The sequence below is a fragment of the Coptis chinensis genome, chromosome 6 (genome assembly GCF_015680905.1).
Source record: "Coptis chinensis isolate HL-2020 chromosome 6, ASM1568090v1, whole genome shotgun sequence".
Classification (NCBI taxonomy): domain Eukaryota; kingdom Viridiplantae; phylum Streptophyta; class Magnoliopsida; order Ranunculales; family Ranunculaceae; genus Coptis; species Coptis chinensis.
In genome coordinates this window covers 32,734,595-32,746,596 of record NC_141461.1, presented here as the reverse complement: position 1 = coordinate 32,746,596, position 12,002 = coordinate 32,734,595, and the positions used below count along the sequence as shown (strand labels likewise).

The 12,002-nt window shown below is 35.1% G+C and overlaps 1 pseudogene; it reads right to left on the bottom strand.

Moving 5' to 3' along the window:
- Nucleotides 1-438: 438 nt before the first annotated feature.
- LOC147492627 (serine/threonine-protein phosphatase PP1 pseudogene) lies at nucleotides 439-1,846 on the bottom strand (annotated as a pseudogene).
- Nucleotides 1,847-12,002: the final 10,156 nt, after the last annotated feature.

The following is a 12,002-nucleotide window of genomic DNA, read 5'->3' as shown; positions in this document are numbered from 1 at the left end:
ACCAACAAAGTGATTACATGCTGCAAAGTTGGTATGGACTCTCAACTGGTATCACTAGGAGTTGTTTCTATGGAGACAGTAAACATGAGGCACAACATTACACTCATAGGTTACACTCAAAAATAAAAAAGTAACCGATTAAGAAGTCGAAAACAATCAACTTAAATTATCAAAATCATTACAATTAGCATGACTGCCTGATTGTTTTGAAACTAATTTACACACGAAGAGAGTAGTACAAAATAACACTTAAATAACTTTCATAACAATCCTGATGATTTTGGAAGAAAACTTGCTTTTTTTTGTATATCTGCTCCTCTGGTAGTAAGAGAAAAGAGGTAAAGACAGAATTCTCTGATTGAAGAATTATGCCACGTATCTCAAATATTCAAGCAACAACCCGTTAAAAATGAGATATTAACCAAAGACAAAAGCACACTAACCCAGTGGTATGTATTGAGGCTCATGAATCATCCCTTTCCACCCTTATGAGGTGGCATCCCTAGTTTTGAGATGTTGCTGAATCCTATTTTTCTTTTCTTATCAGAGGGCTTCAGGATCCGAAAGGAACATATTAACGAATCATCTACACTCATCATTACATCAGCATTGTCAAACTCACCGCAATAATTTGGCGCAGAGAATAGAGTCACCAGCTGCCGATTGGCAAAGAATTCGTATCCATCTTCTACTACCTGGTGAGACCGGCAAATGAGATCAAGGTCATGTTTCGAAAGAAACTCTGCAACCTTGTCAGGTCCAAACGTATATGATACACCTCTGTCATTATACGAGCAAACCCTGATCCGGCACATCTACTGGACGAGCAATATTCCGAATCTTATCCAAACTCCTCAGATCTGGAGACAAACCCCCATGCATGCAAAGAATCTTTTCATCAATAAGAGCTGCCATAGGTAGGTAGTTGAAGCAATCAGTAAATACCTTCCAAAGCCGTACATTAAACCTCCTCTTGCACTCATCATAAAACCCATATATACGGTTAATGGAAGCACATTCATGGTTGCCTCTCAGAAGAAAAAAATTCTCTAGATACTTGATCTTGTTCGCTAGGAGAAGGCAAATGGTCTATAAACTCTGCTTACCACGATGTACATAGTCTCCCAAGAACAAATAGTTTGCCTCAGGAGGCAACCCACCATATTCAAACAATCAGAGCAGATCAGAATACTGGCCGTGTATATCACAATAAATAATTCCCTTTCTTGTTTGAACATTTTGAGTATGAATCAAAATATTTTACACGCGAATATGCAACTTTTTTTTAATCAAAATTTTAGGATTAGAAATAGAGAGAAGAGGAACCCCATGAGAGAGAGAGAGAGAGAGAGAGTCAGGAGGGAGGGAAACAGTCACGGTAAGTTTGGACTTCGGAGAGAGAAGGAGCGAGTCATGAGAAAACCCTTCGTGAGAGTATATTTTGTATTTCAAAATTTCGGTTTTTAAGTAAAGTCCGTAAACGGACGTCCGTCTAAGAGCGGGGCTATATATATATATATATATATATATATTTAGTATGGATCTTATTTGGATAAGACTATTAAATGGATGTGAGAGACTGGAAGGAGTATATTATTATTAATTAGATGTACACCTGAAGTGTAAGCATCACTCGTGCATGGTGGACTAACCTTAAACCGGACCAATTGCTTATTCTTGTCAAAAAATATGAACGAGTTGAGGCATCTCGCCAGTCTGGATCTCAAAATTCACCTCTGTGACTAACTTTTCTTACTTCTTTGGTGCAGATGCTCCACAAGCGATCCACATTAGCATGGTGACCATAGAACATGGCATCCCGCCCAGCAGTGTGGAAATTACTCATGTCCGAGTATGGGGCATTAGTTTGGCCAACTTATGGCCCATGGCGGAGCTAGGGGGTCCCAGGGTACACCCTGGCTCACCCTCAAATTTGGAAAAAAAAAACTACTATATATATATATATATATATAAGAATAATTATAAAACAATTTATATGAATATTGATTTGTTACCTAACCTACACCTACACCTACACATACGCGTACATCCACTACTACATAAAATGTCATATACCACTGTTTTTTAGAGTGGTAGAAGGTTTTTTACCACTGTTTCAAAACCAGTGGTATCAGCTGGGTGGTAAATACATTTAGCAAAACCGTGGTATAAACTTGTACTTATTGACTACAGTTTATCCTAGAACCGTGGTAATACGTTTTTCAAAACCGTGGTATATGACTATTGCATAGTAGTGATTATATTCCGAAACTGTGGTATAAAGTGACCATATTTGCCACAGTTCTTCTAGAAACGTGGTATATAATGTTTTTAATTTTTTTAAAAAAAAACCCTAGTTATTTAAATATTCTAATCACCTCACATAATAACTACATAAAATAATTATGCATATCACATTCACATCATCACAAATTCAAAACACCATAATCAATTCCCAATGAAAATCCAAATATATATTATAAAGAACCTCCAGACCAACTTATTCCATCTTTTTATGTATTCCAAATTATATTGCGACGAAAGAATAAGAAAAAAAAATGCAAATTTATTTAACTTCACCAAGAACATTCTAATCCGCGTTTGCATTCTCGTCCCAAGAACATTCAGCCAAGAATAAACAAAGTTTGATCACCTTATAAAAGAAATAATTGTGATTGAAAAATAAAGAAAAGTACAAGTAAAACAGTTTAGAAATTGTATAACTAACCACTTATGATACCTTATTAAGTAATTGGTTCCTTAAGATTTTTGTACATGTTATTATGTCCATGAACGTCATCTATTCCATAAATCATCGGGATACCAAGACAACTAGCATCACATTGAGGAGTATATGTGTGTATGTACGTATTGCCATAGTTCAAAATACACTCACCAATTGTTCTCCAATATCGGAAAAAAGGGGTCTTGCCTAACGAGTGGTTATATTTTTTTGTTGCTCGCCGCTTTGAATTAAGGGTGCTAATTTCCTAGAAAATATAATGGAATTAGTGAGTTAGTGACTACCAATCTAGAACTACAAATTCAACCTAATTAAACAATTCAGTGTACTGGAATTTAATTTACCTCATATGCTCAGTCCTAATCTAACAATTCATGAATGTACGTATTAAGGTAACTAATGCCCACATTTCAGTGTTATAATATAATTCACAACAAGCTTTCATAATAATCTTCAAGAGAACCTAGGTTTAGAAACACATACAGACATACTCCCAATTCAAACCCACGTGAATTCCCCATCAATTATTTATAATTTCACTTGTAAGCCTTGAACAAAACAAGATGAAAAGTATTATAAGAACCTATGTTCCACCTGTACCACTTCAATCAAACAATTCCAGCCATCAAAATACTACATAAATGGCTCACAATAGTATAAATCTAGTCTAAGAGAAAGATCCCATGTGGATTAAAAGAGATTTACTAAAATCGACCCATAAAGAAAGAATTTCAATTGGGATTTGTCCTTCTTCCACCCTTGTTTTCCAATGCAACTCCCTTATTTAATAAGCCATATAATTGTCTTTAATTTTTTTGATTGGAAAAATAATTGTTTTTAATAATAGTTAAATAAATTGATTTCACTACAAGAAAAAAGGTTTTATATCACTGCTAAAAATAGTGACAAAAAGTCTTTTGTCACTGTTTTTTTTTCCAAAACCGTGACGGAATGGGCGTCATTTTTTTTTCCCAAAAACCTCCACAAATATTTGTTCTAGACTAGCCTATCTCCACCACATAAAATGGTAACAACTGCTTAAAAACCATCACAAAAAAATGTATCTTTTGTGAGAATTCTGGCAAAACGGTGATAAATGTTATAATTTTTTTCAAAAAAAAAAAAAAACTGTATATATTTGAAAACAGACATTTCACATTGAATTGCACCTGCAACAAATATACACCTAAAATATAATCCAGTAAAATTCAAATAGCATTCATAAATGCTAACTCCATTGAATATTCCAATATCAAAAATAGACATAAGACTTAGGTAATCAATATGTACTTAATAATATACAAATGAATGAATTAAGAAAGAATTTTGACCAAGTTACATTCACGTCAAACAATCGTGATTAGTCTTCATCATAGTTCATCATAGTTTGACATCTATCCAAGGTGGAAGTCTTCTTGCTGGACAAAAAGTTTCTTGATCTATAAAAGTTAAAAATATAAGAAATAAAAAATAAAAACTAAGGAACTAAAATATCAAAACATGCAAGGCTTGGGCAGCTACCACATTACAGTACTAGGCCATCTTCATCGAATACCTAGCGACCATTGTTGATCCCACCAAATCTTAAAAATGCTAAAAATAAAGTGAATGACAAGAAAATCATTACCTGGCTTTAATGATTATTCCAGTAAAGAGAACCACAAAACAAATAAAATCCATATAACAAGTGCTTCTAAGCTTTAGTGAATATGAAAATAGGGTTGTACAAAGTCAGATAGCAACATTTGTAAAAGTTGGACAAGGATGTAACACCCCAAAACTCAAACCTATGACAAGTGGCTTATCTGGAAATTTTTTGGCAGAGTCTTCTCTGTATTTTTGACATTTTATAAATATAAAACTTGTCCTAACATAAAAATGTAATAAGAATACATCCAAACTAAATATAAAACCTCATACCTCAGTCGTAAACCCAACTACTAAAAGATATATTGATTCGTAGAATAAGCTACTTAACCAACTCGACTAATGCCAGTTAAGTCAAGTAACAATCCTCGAATGCGAAGAAAACTATAAATATACAAACAACATCCAAAAAACCTTAATACACGACTTATACAATGCAACTAACTTACATATATCTCCACGTTACCAAAATAACCTCAACAAAACCATCTAACCCTACATATTCCAAATACACCCATAAACGAAGGATTGACAAATGCCAGATCACTTGAGTACCAAACTAGTATCAACTACACAAACTAAACAAATAAAGATATCTCTAATATGGCAATCTGGTGGACACAAACATGACTAGAAATAATGACACCCATAGCAATAAATATTTAAGTTATAGTAAAACTTACTCTCATTGCAATTCCCGCATCTGCCTATTTGTAACCAAATGACATACGTAAAACATTAAACCTAAATCACTTAATTTCAGTTCTTCCAAGCAAAAATACTTAAGGATCCAATATTAAACATATCACACAGATCACAGTAAACACGCTCTAACATATATATATTATGAAATAAAACAATGATTAAACATAAAAAACAAAGAACTCTATAGGGTGGGAATCTACCTATAGAAGCAGTTGTGCTAGGTGGCTACCTACGTACCCTTTCAGGGATCAAGTCATACACAGTTTTTCCTTTAGAGCTCGACAGTTCAATAGTAGAACTTGACAATTCATCACTTCATCACTAGAACTCGAAATTTCAATACTAGAACATGACAATTCAACACTAGAATATAAATAAAAAAATTGTTCGTCATTCAACTTTAAGTACCTGAGAAGTACTTCCAAACTCTGAATATGCACATAAACCTCCAACTTTTCCTGAAGGATTTTACATGAAGTTGACTCTTCATCAAGACGTTACATCACTAGTCTGAAATACCATTCTAGAACAGATAGTTCTAAGAACAAGAATATCAAAGAAAAATGCCATTCTGATCTCCTTTCTACTAGAAATTTTAGAACTCCACACGACCAAATTCCTGGTCCAAAAAACCACTACAATTCAATCAAATAGATGGTGTCAATGCAGCCAACGGATATCCTGAAAATCAGTCCAATGGATAACCTTGCCACAACTACATGGTGCGCCTAAAAATCAGTATACTTTGTGGCTGAAATGCAACACGAAAACTACAGAGAAAGCAGTCTATTGGATGAAATAGTTGGTTTACTCCTACTTAACTAATTAAACTTAAACAGAAGTAAGCATACTAATTTACTTTAAACTATCAAAGTTATACTCTCGTGAATCATGCAATATATGGAGTAGAGAATTCGTTCCACTCCTAGTCTTTTAAACGTAAGTTTCCGCTAGTTTAATCGATACTAACAAAACGAATGAGAATAATGAATTGAATTATACTAATATGGATTTTGCACTTAATTAGAGATGTTTAACTTATACTATGATAATTGAATATTAAAATGTGAATATGGAGAAGAGATTAGGGGAATTTGAATCCACTTGATGTACTCCTAATATGCTAGTGTAGATTATTGCAATCATAATCATATAAGATTAAGTGTTTGATTTCTAATTACTCATGACAATCTTTGCCAACTAATAATTAGCATGTGAGAAAGTCCAACCTATTCTCATGGTGAATCAACTAACCTACTAGAGTGAAACTCTTAAAGGACAATAATCTTAACTAACACATCAAGTCTTCATCAAGCTTCATCAAACCCCTCTAATTGAGGTTTAGCTAGAAGTCATTAGACTATCATAAATATATAAATAAGAAGAAGACAAGATGAAAAACAATAACTTTCTTTTATTAATCTAATGAATACTGAAGAACAATAAATAACTTAAGTTTAAACTAATAACTAAGTCTAAGTCCTAATTATCTATCTCTAATTAATTATATCTATCTAAGTCTAAGTATATCTAAGTATATGTCTTAGTCCTCTTTATATAAAAGAGGCTAGGTCTACATTTTCGTTCATGGGCTTTGGCGCCATGTTTTAGGCCTTTAAATCAAGCCCAAAACCTAATTACACAAGTCCAAAAAGGGTTTTTCTGTTGGAAATCACTGCAATCACCTTTTCATCTATTTATGCTCCTCTGATTGGGTTAAGGCCTAGATTGTTAGGAAACGCTTTCTGAGCCAGTCGTTTTGACATATAATAGGCCCGATTCCGAGGTCTAAGTCCAAAGATACGGCCTGTGGAAGCTATGTTGACTTTTCTACTCTATTTCTACCCGCGTTGACTTTGACTTTTCAGCTTTGACCGGGCTTTAAAAAGACTTTTTTCTCCTTGAATCTTGGCCTTTAATCATAGAACTTCTTAGCAATCAACCTTAGCTCCTTTATATCGTAAAAGTGACATGTTTCTTCACATATTTGACTATAATACCTGAAATACATAAACGCACGTAAACAGTACTAACTCATATTTATTATACACATAATTAGTCTAAATGTAATGACATTAAAGGTTTAAAACTACAGTTTTGGGCTCTTATCAAACCACCCCCAAATAGCATTTTGTTTGTCCTCAAGCAAATATGAGAAATTAATATAAGTGACTAAAAATAGAGTTCTAACTAATCTATTTTCGCCGAATGCAATTGCATTGACCATATGCATCAAAGCCTTAATGGACGAGTTATAGCCTCGTTAGAGTTTTCCAGAGAAGGTACTCACAAACTTCATCTATACTACAACGACTAAGAAATAAAATTATAGTTTCCTACTTTATTCTCAGATATCTATACATTTCACTAGCAATGAATACAGAATAATTAAGTCGAAATCTAAGCTAATACGTGCATAATAATCAATCATCTACGAATAAACATATATATATAATGAACTATGCTATGAAATGCAATAACAGATCCGTTTCTGAAACTTTGGAATAGCGTCCTTAAGTAAGTCCTCACATATGTCATGACAAAAACCACTCTGATTTTTCCACTCAAGTTTTGCTCACTCCAGTGCACAGTAGGCACACTTTACCTTACAATCTCAATGACACACAAGGAAGCCAAAGTCGATCAAACACATCTGCCACTTACTATCACACTAACATATTCCTAATTGAGCTAGAGGTCTTTATTAGGTATTACGGGGATTAGGTGATGGTTTAAGAATGAAGGAAATGGATATTCAAAAAGAACCAGTCTGAGATAATAGAGGCTTCATATTATGTAACTAGAGAAAACCTTGTTCTTACTTTGCTTCTACACTTTGTTTCAATCCTTAACAATATTTTCCTTTTTCATTTGGCTTTTGACTCCTTTGATTCTGTTTTTGGAGTTCTAACTTTTTATTTTTTTATTTTTTTTTCTTTTCTTTTTTCTTTGGATGGAAACTTCATTTAATTTTCTTATTTAAAGCAACTAACAATTTCTTGGTTTCACAGGTCTTTCTCTTTTCTATTCTTTATTTCATCTCTATTCTCAGACTCATTCACAAATAAGTAGGCTGATTTTTTATTTTATTTTGTTTTGTAAAAGGGTAAAGGATTTGTGGTTTATGAAAGGCTAAAGAAAGGCTCAGAAGGGCGAATAGCAGAAAACTATGTCATATAGGTTTGAATTTCTAGCTATATCGATCCAAAGAGAGCCTAAATTCTCGCTTATGATATGGTATAATGATCAAGCAAGTGGACGTGTGATTTCTCTATTCGTAATTTACTTCTCCCTTGTGTCATTTCTCAAATATTTCACTCATATAAGGCTTTAGGCTATATTCTCACAAGATTTGTAGAATAAGTACTCTAGCCTAGATTTTAGAAACTTATTGCCAAACAATCATAGATACTCATGCAATATATTTATAGAAGATGCAATGATTATTACCTACATATTAACCTTAATTTCTAAAAACTATTCTAATATACGAGCTAATGTGAAATATCTAGACTTATATCATCATGGAGAAAGAAACAATACCAATATTCCTAAGTGTATAGCATAAAATTTTTATTTTTATTTTTGATTTTTTGATTTTTTTACTATAAAAAGGTGCATATTATACATGTATTATCCTAATAGGTGCCTTAAATTACGGGTGTTTCTATGCCACCCCCAAACAAGAACATGTTTTGTCCTCAAAGTATTAAAATAAAAAGGGTAGGAAATACCATAGAAACACGTGAAAATTGAAGAACACCTGCAAAACAAATTTAAAACATACTAATATAGATAAATAAAACAGACGCAACTCTATATGAGTTCCACCCATTATGGGGATAACAAGAAGTAAATTGCTTGGGACATAAGCAGACCCAGACAAAAATAAAAACTTACCTCATATCCCGCATTTACTCATCGTCCTCCTCCTCAATAAAGCAGCGAGGTTCTTTTGCGTCTTGCCACGCCATGGTAACTTGCCAAGCCTTTCTCCTTGTATCATCAACCCGTGCTAATCTGTCAAGCATTACTCGGTCAGATGGGGTGTAAAGAGCTACCCAATGAGGGTGTATCCTCCATCCCGGCCAAGTCATAACACAAAATGAATGAACAATATAATTGGTGGGTCTCATAATTTCAACCCCAACCCAATCCGTGAAATGGGCACAAAAATCAGGGAAAAAGAAACGCATGATGTGGCAAACTAAAACAAACATAAAAAGGTCCTTATGCCTCATACTATAAGCTCTTGCTAGACTAGCCAGTAAAGAATGGGGAATGTCATATAAGAAATGTCCCTCAGCTAAAGCAATGAAAACGTCACCAGCGACATTATTCCCAGAAGAAAACCGCCACTCCCCTAAGATATTCATCAGGATAAAGAACATGGTAGTGCCGACGTTCAGGGATAGGCTACCAAGGGCTATGTTATATTGCCCTCTGTCCTCTACATGGAAAATTCCTACCCCATAAGTCTCGTGAAAGTACTCATAGTTATAAAGGTGTACATTATTAGCCAGATAGCCCCATGAGCTTTTAAGAATGGGCATAGGCATTTTCACAGCAAAGGCAACCAAAAACTTGCTGAAATCCATTGTCGTATCATTAACTACGATAGAGAACACTTGTTCTCCATCTAGTCAATAAAAGAAGTTAGAATTATTATAGAAATATTCAGTAAGTTTAGGTGAATACGATTCATCAAAACTTACCAGTAGATTTTGCCATCTTGAATGCACGATCCTTTCGCGGAACCATCCTCCATAGATCTCGCTCCCAAGCAAATCTTCGAAGGACTGCTCCAGTATGACTTGAGGGGACTTCATATTACACAACACACTCTAGAACTGCTGGAAGCAACCTCGGAAGAACCTATAAAAATTCAGAACTGGAAGTGGTTGTGGAGGTGAAGGGCGCGGGCGTGCTCAACTTTGTCTGTGGGAGGGCGCTTGCGCGCTCTTGCCTTGCTCGATGTCCAGTGATTTTAGGGTGCGCACGCTCTGAGTATAGGCAAAACAGAGGGCGTGCGCACTCCGAGTATGATGAGTGCTATGAAGTGAAAATTCAAAGGCAAAGTGAGAGATGCAAAGTGAGAGGTGTGATGTGAAGTTGAGAGTGCACCAAAGATTTATAGAGAACAAGTTTCTAAGTTCCACAAGCTTCCCAACTAGTTAAGGCAACATGATGGAAAAAGATATTTCTAAAACCAAAATAGAACTAGATAAGAGGCATGCTCCAAAACCAAACCAATAGCTTTTTGGCTGGAATTAAAATAGCAATCATCTAGTTATGACTCCTTGAGGTTGCACCAAACAATATTTGCTAATTCTAGCGACACCAATTTAGCAACATTCTCACATAATTCAATCATTATCAAGCAGACAATAATAATTCGACAAAAATACGTGGATATGATTAAAGGCATTTATAAATAAATAATTCCATCCCCAAACAAGTTGAAAGGGTGGGATTCACGATACAACACATAACATATGCTGGAAACTAAAATAACTTCAAATTAAATTAAAATAAAATAACAATTACAGAATCCAAATATTAACTACTTAACTAACAATTCGGAAACAAAATCTAGGAAAAACAAGAAAACAAGTCTTAACATAACATGAATACAAAATAAACTAGCCACGCGACGATGATGGGCCAGAGTTATCTGTCCTGCGCCGACGATGCTCATGCCTCACAGAGGTATCCGTAGAAGAACCCCCATCAGGTGGCAAGCATCGTAGAACTTCTACTTGGAATCGGCGTTGTTGGTGCATAAATGCATTCATGGTTCCCCAACGCTCATCCTCACGCTGAATGAGAGGCTCCATGTTAGCCCGGATATCTCACTGACTATTGCTGGTCTTCCCAAAATTCTCATGAATTGTAACTTGCCTAGTCCGAAGATCGTCACAGATGGTATTAAGAGAACACATGCCACGATGCAATAAGGAGGCACGTGCTTCATCCGTAGTATCCTTTTCCCAAACTCCGACATCAAAACATGACGTCCCAGCCTCATCTTCCTCACTCGATTCCGTCTCAACACCCTTATCCTCAGGCAATTTCCACGTCCTCTGAATACAGTCTTTATAAATCTTTGCATTTGCATGCAACTTCAATATAATCCGCTGAGTTTTCGGAACAGCTCCAAAATGGAACATGATCTTAGTAATCAAAATAGGGAAGGGTGTAGTATATTTTCCAACACCTCTAAGCTCAGCAATCAAAAAGTCGAGGATGCAAAACTCATACCTCTTCTCCTGAAGGACCCAAAGAACGTGCAGACAAGACAAGCCGATGTCACTGACTTTCGAGGTGCCAATGATGTTCTTACCAATCTACTGAGCTACAGCCAGCTGGTTGGTTCTCAGAGACGACTGTCGAACACAATGTGATTTCGCATTGTAATGTTTTTCCAATACAGTCTCTTTCATCAATGCCTCGATCCCACCCCACTGCGATTCCTGCATTGTGATTACGAGGTTGTGTCTTGCCTCAACGTCTAGAATCCTAAACAACATAGTTGTACACACTTCTCTCCTCATACCATTCACCTTCACAAAAATCTTTCAATCCTCAATCTCCCTCTTCTTATAGAAATTAAACACCAAATCAGTGTGATAAAAATCATTCGTCGAATACCACAACTTCCGCCACTTCCTACTAATCATCTCATCATTATAAAAGGGTGTAAAATGGTCCAAAGTGAAAGCTTGTTCCGAAAGAATTTTTCGGTTTTGGGTAGCCATTAGGGTTTGGAATTTGAATTTGGGTGGAATGCAATGTGGGGAAGAGTTCTAATTGAAACTCTATTGAAACAAATTTGAGTGGGTCGCGGTGGCTTTTTGGATTTTTTTTTTTTTTTTTTTTTTTTTTTTTTGGTTCAAACTATTCTTGG